Source organism: Hylobates moloch, unplaced genomic scaffold (assembly GCF_009828535.3).
Source record: "Hylobates moloch isolate HMO894 unplaced genomic scaffold, HMol_V3 SCAFFOLD_8, whole genome shotgun sequence".
Taxonomy (NCBI): Eukaryota; Metazoa; Chordata; class Mammalia; order Primates; family Hylobatidae; genus Hylobates; species Hylobates moloch.
Window position 1 is genome coordinate 8,493,400 of NW_026652283.1, and position 8,149 is coordinate 8,501,548.

The following is an 8,149-nucleotide window of genomic DNA, read 5'->3' on the forward strand; positions in this document are numbered from 1 at the left end:
ACTTTCTATCTTTATTTTCTAATTAAGAAGTCCTTCTGCATATGCATACTGAAATTGTAAAAATATTATCCTACATTTTTTCCTACATTAAGTATTTGTGTTTAGATTTTAATCTTCATCTGGAGTTTATTTTGGAATAGGAAGAAAGGTGGGGGAAATGTTACAGGATTACTTTTCCTTTGATGAACAGAAAATAAGTGTATGCATGTTTGTGTGTGGGTGTGCACAAGGTTGATTCATGACTCTTAACCATAGGAGCCCCTTTGTTCACTGTAGCTCTCATGTTCGCTGTGGAACTTTCCAGTGTCAGAACTTTCATTTTAGAGAGTTCTATTAGGTTTGGGAGCAAACACTGGGGTTAAATTTTAAAAGTAGGAAAGATAAAGTTGTTCGCCAACTTTACTTAATTGCTCAGATGTAGCTAACAACAATAGCTACAACAGTAACAAGTAATGACAGCTAGCAATTATGTAGTACTTACTATATAAATGGGCTAAGACAAGTTCTAAGAGATTTAGATGTTCTAATTTTTGTTATGCTAAAAGATTATTTTACTATTAGTTGAATTGTCGGTCCCTAAACCCACAATTTACAGTAATATTATAAAAATGTATTAAAAAGTAATTATGGAATATATTGTATAGGGTATTATTGAAAGTTCTTAAGTTTTAAATAGTGTAGCTTTCATAATTCATTTATTTTCAAAGCAAGTTATACATATGTACTCTCATTATTTAATTTAAAGTAATGCAGTATAATTTGAAGGTAAAATTACAAGTTACTTATAAAGAAAAGGGTATAAAAAGGCATGGTATTTAAGATGTAAGTATCAAACTGGTTTTTGACTTTTGGCAGTAATTATAAATAACTATTTATTAATTAGACTTCATAATGTAACTTTTTCCATGTAATTAAAGAAGTGGTATAGACTGCTAACATATTTTAACTTTTATTAGAAAGTAAAACATGTTAATTTTTGTTAGATAAAATAATTTGAATATATCTTGTTATTAGCACAAATATTTTAGGACACAATTTTATAAATGAATTTTAAGTGACCTTATTTAATCTTGTATATAGTAGTTCCCCTTATCTGAGGGGCATATGTTCCAAGATCCCCAGTGGACACCTGGAACTACAGATAGTACCCAACCCTATATATACTATGTTTTTTCCTATACATACATACTTAGGATGAAGTTTAATTTATAAATTAGGCTTAGTAAGAGATTAACAAAACTGATAATAAAAGAACAATTATAACAATATGCCAACATCACTACTCTTGAGCTTTGGGACCATTATTAAGTAAAATAAGGATTACTTGAACATAAGCACTGCAGTATTGAGATAGCTACTAAGTGACCGGGGTGGGGGTTAGGGGGAATAACAGCAGCATATACAGCATGGATACGCTGGAGAAAGGAATGATTGATGTCCCAGGTGTCAAGATTTCATCACACCACTCAGAATGGCACACAATTGAAAATTTATGAATAGTTTATTTCTGGAATTTTCCATTTAATATTTTTGGACCCTGGATGACCAAGGGTAACTGAAACCACAGAAAGTGAAGCTGCAGACAAGAGAGAACTAATATACTATCTTTCTTGCATAAAGCACATCAGCAATACTAATTGACTACATTTCTAGTTTCAGTTTCTTCCTTGTTTGTGAAGCAGTTAGAGTATTTTCCTAGATCCTTTACATTATCCCTTAAACTTTATAGTAATTTCCTCTATGCCTAATTCAATGGCTTTTTTTTTTTTTTTTGGCAGAAAATGCAAGATGAGCCTAGAATATCTTATCCTACCAAACAGAAAGGATGCTGCCAAAGACTACTAGGGTTATGTCGAAAGGACTCAGCTGCCGCCCTTAACCCATTTCCTATTTAGAAAAAAAAGTGCAGCTCCCTGCCAGCATTCATTTAATTTTAGTAAACACATTCTTTGAGGCTGAAGCAAATCTGACTGATTTTCCATGTGAAAATAAAATATAAAAGCTGTTTGGAGTTATTTCTAAACAGAACTTGTCTCTAATCCTAGTGTAACACACATGTATGTGATGTTACCTTAGGATTAGAGACAAGATGATTCTCGGGGCAAACGGGAAATGCATTAAGATGTTTCCGCTTGCCAAAGATGGGATACCTTTGATGGTAGCCGCTGCTGCCATAATGTTGGCTGCAATGGAGCCGTCCCTTCTGAGCTGGAGCTCCGTCCCTTCTGAGCTGGAGCTCCGTCCCTTCCGAGTTGGGGCCAGAGCTCCCCAGGTGCCGCTGCAGCTGCCCAAACCGAGGCTGCAGACCCAGGCCTCCTGCTCTATGGAGCGGGTAGGAGCCCGCCCAAACTGCGGCTGTGGATCTGAGCCTCCCTGTGCTCTTGAAGGGGTCTGGGAGCTGGCAAGATCTACACTCCCCGTGCAGCTGCAGCACCCCGACCAGTGGCTGCAGACCTGGGCCTACTGCTCCACTGAGCCGGAGAGAGCCCGGGACAAGCGGGAGCCCTGCCCATTCCCAGCTGGCTGCGCGGGAGATCCCCTGGTGCAGCTGCGGCACTCTCACAGGTGCAGGTCCAGGCATCTCTGCAGCCTGCACCCTTGAGAGCCGGGAAGACCCTCCCCTTCCCTCGACCTGCAGGCTCAGGGGTGTCTGCTCCCATTGCCCGGCCTTTCTTCTCTCCCAGAGCCTGCTCCAATCTTGGGGCTGAGCCCAGGGGCCATGAATGGCAGCTGGAGGCAGACAGGCTCCTGGGCAGAAGAGGGCAGGTCCCCTGTAAGGCCCCACCTTCAGGCCAGGGAGGACCTGAAGGTTGGGAGCCTGGCAGTCAGTCCCTAGGACTTGTGGTGCCTCCTTTGGCCTGCCCATGGCTGCCCATGGATCAATCAGCAGGCATTTCCTCCACCCCATAAAAGCCTCGGGCTCAGGCAGAGCAAGAGAGAGGATGGAGGGACAGGAAGACCAGTTGCAGAGAGAAGCTGCCCTCCCTGCTGATAGCAGGAGACGATGGGACAACCAGCTGCACAGAGGAACTACCCTCTCTGCTGAGAGCTTCAGAGACCTGCAGAGACGTCGGGACTACCATGCAGAGAGGAGCAAGGAGCACCCGGGTGCTCCAGGGCCTCCTCTCTGCTGAGAGCAGTAGATGTTGGGAGGAGCTGCCTGCGGAGAGGAGCTACCTACCCACTGTGGTCTCCTCTGAGCTGTTCTAAAACTTAGTAAAGCTCATCTTCGTCTTGCCCTTCACCTGTCTGGGTACCTCATTCTTATTGTGCACCCTTCACTTGTTCGTGTACCTCATTCTTCCTGTCATTCTTCCTGGATGCAGCACAAGAACTTATCGCCGGCCACAGAAGTTTCTGGCCAGAAAATCGATACCTCAAAGCACTAGGTAATACCTTGAGTTTAAGAAATACAGAAAATACAATGAACTTAAGCTCATTAAATATATTTAAAATTTTGAGTTAATAATATATTTTTTAATCTAATTGGTCACATTATTTCCAATTGACAGAAAATTATATAGACATTGTGTGCAACATGTCATTCTGAAATATTGTACATTGCAGAATGGCTTCAGTGGCATTTTTAAGGTATTCCTCTCCATGAACTCTTTCCAAAGACTTTTAATCTAGGTTTTAGATAAAAACTGAGTTTTAAAATAATGTGTGTATATATATATATATATTTTGTTTGTTTGTTTGTTCGTTTTTTGAGATGGAATCTTGCTCTATCGCCCAGGCTGGAGTGCAGTGGCACAATCTTGGCTCATTGCAACCTCCACCTCCCGGGTTCAAGTGATTCTCCTGCCTCAGCCTCCCAAGTAGCTGGGACAACAGGTGCTCGCCACCATGCCCAGCTAATTTTTGTATTTTCAGTAGAGACGGGGTTTCACCATATTGGGCAGGCTGGTCTCAAACTCCTGACCTTGTGATCCACCCACCTCGGCCTCCCAAAGTGCTGGGATTACAGGCATGAGCCACTGTGCCTGGCCATGTTTATATTTTATAAGTTCCTGTACTTTATTCCTCAAATTTGTAATTACAATAATGCAACTGGCATAACAATATACCACAATCATACAGGGTGAGCATATATCTCAACTGTTAGGAGCAAAAGTATGTAGAAATATTAGAGATTATTATTAATCACAGCATTTAATATTGTACTAGTTTCATTTTCTGAAGTGGAGAATGTTATTTCATCTGGTGAATCTCTTAAGACCTAGCATTTTTACTATAACTCATTTGAATGTTATATAAAATATATTCTCTTGAAACTTTATTTTAAAACAGTAACAACTTTAGATTTCATGTTTAGGACACAATGTGTATGAAGCAACTTTTCATGTGACACAGGACTTTTTGAGAGGAAAACTTGAGTTTGCTGTTTCTTCTGTGGCTCATTTTATAAACCAAGTGAGAGTCCTGGTAGAGGCTTAAGTTTTTCAGAAGGATGCATAACTTACCTGCTGCCCATCTGATTTCTAAATATGGAACTACCCGACATAGCAATTAAGAATACAGGGACTCCAGGTCTTCCAGTGGGCTGCTATCTAGCCCCCATCCAAAGCTTGACTAAAAGAGGTGATGTGTATAAAATACCAGACTGTTGCAAGCCTAGAAGTTTCTCTTAAGTATGGGTGCACCCTCCCTCTTCTTGTCTCCACCATGGAATACAATGGACTGCAATCTGACTTTCAGCTGATCACTGCCTGAAACTTCTGTGCATAGTTCTCTGCCTGGGATTCTGCTCCCACCAGTGAGGAGGCCTTAGTTTTTTTCTTTTACTCACCTGTCCATTTAGTTTGTATATCATCACTAGACAATGCTGAAGTGTATTAGACTTTCCTAAAAGGGTTAGAGCAATTAATTACAGAAAACATTATAACACAAGAGGGAAAATACAGAGCTATATGATAAATATACCTTGTCCCGCAGTCTATGAGTAAAAGCCCTAGATGTTACGTTCTTTCTAGGCCGTCTGTCATGGACACACTCAGCTCCTAATCTCAGTTCCTTGTTCTCACCTTTTTCCTATCCCTTTATTAAAGCACCTCATTCTTCTCTTCTCTGCTATCTTTCCAACAAACTTTTGAGGATGTCTGTCCAGTCCTCCTAGGAATTGATTCATCTCTCCACAGGAGTACATTTTTCCCGTCTGGGTTGTTCTATCTAGAATAATGCCAGGGAACGGCCTTTGGTAGGACACCCAGTGGTGGGCTTGGTTAGCTTTCTGGGGAATGAAGACTACTTTAAATTCTGTGGCAGTCTATGGTGAGTTTAGGAGCTTGAAGCCTGGTTCCCTCTTAAGTTCTCCTCACCAGTGGTTTTGGTGTTTTATTGGCCCGTTTTTGGGTCCACTCATAGCACAAAATACACTCATAGCACAAAAATTCTTATAATTGGTAATAATGCAATTAAAACTTCCGATTCCTCCTGCCGATTGCAGCTCCTTGGACCGTTCTCCTCTGCCTCACCCTAACTTCCTGCAGCTCTCGCCAGTCATTGGCCACTTAGTCCTTTGGGGGCTGGGCAGCGGCTCCGTGCACTATGGGGTTGGGGGTGCCTTCCTACCGCCCAGCATCCACTGGGGCTCCGAAGCCATGGCCTGTGCCCTCCACCCACTTTGCACCCTCATCCTCCTCTATGGCAGCAGTGATGCCAGCGTCCTGGGCAGGTCCGACAGGCTGCTGACGGGCACCAAGATCACCACGCAGAACATCCACGACCACCTGGTTCCTACCTGGACAAGGTGTGGGTTCTGGAGGAGGCCGGGTGAGCTGAAGGTGAAGATCTGCAACTGGGCCCCGGGGCCCCGGCAATTACAGCCACTACTTCAAGACCATCGAAGACCTGCGGGACAAGATTCGTGGTGTCACCATTGAGAACTCCAGGATTGTCTTGCAGACTGACAACCCCTGCTTGGCTGCAGATCACTTCCGAACCAAGTCTGAGATGGGGCAGGCTCTGCGAAGGAGCTTGGTGGCAGACATCAAGGCCTGCGCGGGGCGCCCGATGAGCTGACCCCGGCCAGGGCTGACCTGAAGACGCACATCCGAGGCCTGCAGGAGGAGCTGGATCACCTGGAGAAGAACCACAACGAGGAAATCAGTGCTGCGGGTGGCCAGGTCAGTGTGGAGGTGGATTCTGCTCCAGGCATTGCTCTTGCCAAGATCCTGGGCAACACGTGAAGCCAGTATGCGGTCATGGCTGAGCAGATGCGGAAGATGCTGAAGCCTGGTCACCAGCCAGACTGAGGAGCTGACCTGGGAGGTCGCTGGCCACACGGAGCAGCTCCAGATGCACAAGTCGGAGTGACGGACTGGTGGCGTACCCTCCGGGGTCTTGAGATTGAGCTGCAGTTGCAGCTCAGCATGAAAGCCGCATTGGAAGGCCGCACTGCAGGAACGGAGGCCTGCGTTGAGGCCCAGCTGGTGCGGATCCAGGCTCTGAGCAGCGGTGCCGAAGTCCAGCTGGGCGATGTGTGTGCTGACTGCCAGAGGAGGCCTGAGCAGGAGATCACTGCCCACCGCTGGAGCGCCAGAAAGATCCTTACAGCAACCTGCCCACCTGCAAGGTCCGCTGAGTGGCAGGCTCCTGGGCTTCTGCTCTCCTTCAGAGGGAGGATCCTGGGTAGGGGATGGGAAGGGAGGGACCCTTACTCCTGGCTCTTCCCCTTACCTGCTAATAAAATTTTATGGCCCAAGGGGGTGGGGGGAAGAATGCAATTAACTTCCAAACCAGTTTTTCTTACACCAGTTTTCTCTGGCAGAAGCTGGAGTGGGGTGACTGGGTCTGCGGGTATTTCATACGCGCTGTTACATGTTTTTGAAGTATGTGAAATCTATTCTCTTTGCTCTGTATTTAGGCTCTAACTATGATAAAACCAGACCACCAGAGCACTACATACCTGGACTATACTATCTTGACTTGTAATGGGATTTCATGAAGTGGCTTCCTTTTGAATGTTACCAGCTAGCCATAACCTCTTTCTTTCACTCTTTCTCTTTTTCTCTTTCTTCATCAAAAGATAGTTTCAAGAAATAACCATGTTAATTACTCAAAACCTACACAGGCACATCGGGCATATCCTAGGCACCTAATAACAATCGGTATTCATTAAATGAAGAACTGTATTAAATTAATGTCTTCATTTGGTGCTAAATATAAATTTTTATTGAAGGCATTATTCATTATCACTAGTTGATGATACATTTATTATTTCATTCAATAAATATAAATTCTGTTGGTGACTACATAAGTACAAATAAATGGTCATTACTATTTGAGGAGAGAGAGAGAGAAGAAAGTACCTGGTAATTTTTTAAATTTTTTCTAATATTTCTCTGACTATAAAAAGTAATGTATACTTATTATAAAATATATAAGTATGAAGAAAATATAACGTAATGTGTGAGCTACCCACCAAATTCATAAACTGAAAGTATTTTCAGTATTATTGTATATAATAATATATATGAAGATGCAGGTATGGGTTTTCCTTTTTCCCATCTTAACATTTTTTTTTTTTCCCGAGACTGTGTTTCACTCTGTCGCCCAGGCTAGAGTGCAGTGGCGCGATCTCTGCTCACTGCAAGCTCCGCCTCCCTGGTTCACGAGTAGCTGGGACTACAGGCGCCCGCCACCACGCCTGGCTAATTTTTTTGTATTTTTAGTAGAGACGGGGTTTCACCGTGTTAGCCAGGATGGTCTAGATCTCCTGACCTTGTGATCCACCCGCCTCGGCCTCCCAAAGTGCTGGGATTACAAGCGTGAGCCACCGTGCCTGGCGAACCATTTTTAAATGTACAGTTTAGTAGTGTAAAGTATATACACATTGTTGTGAGACAGATCTCCAGAGCTTTTATATCTTGCAAATCTGAAACTCTATACCTATTAAACAACCTATTAAACACCTTCCTTTTCTCCTCTTCTCTGTCCCTGGGAACCAGCGTTCTTCTTTCTGTTTTTATGAATTTGGCTTGGATACTTCATATAGGTGAAATAATACAGTATTTGTCATTTTGTGACTAGCTTATTTTACTTAGTAAAATTTCTTCAAAGTTCATCCATGTTGCAGCATGTATCAGAATTTCATTTCTTTTTAAGGCTGAATAGTATTTGATTGTATGTATTCATTCTTCCATTG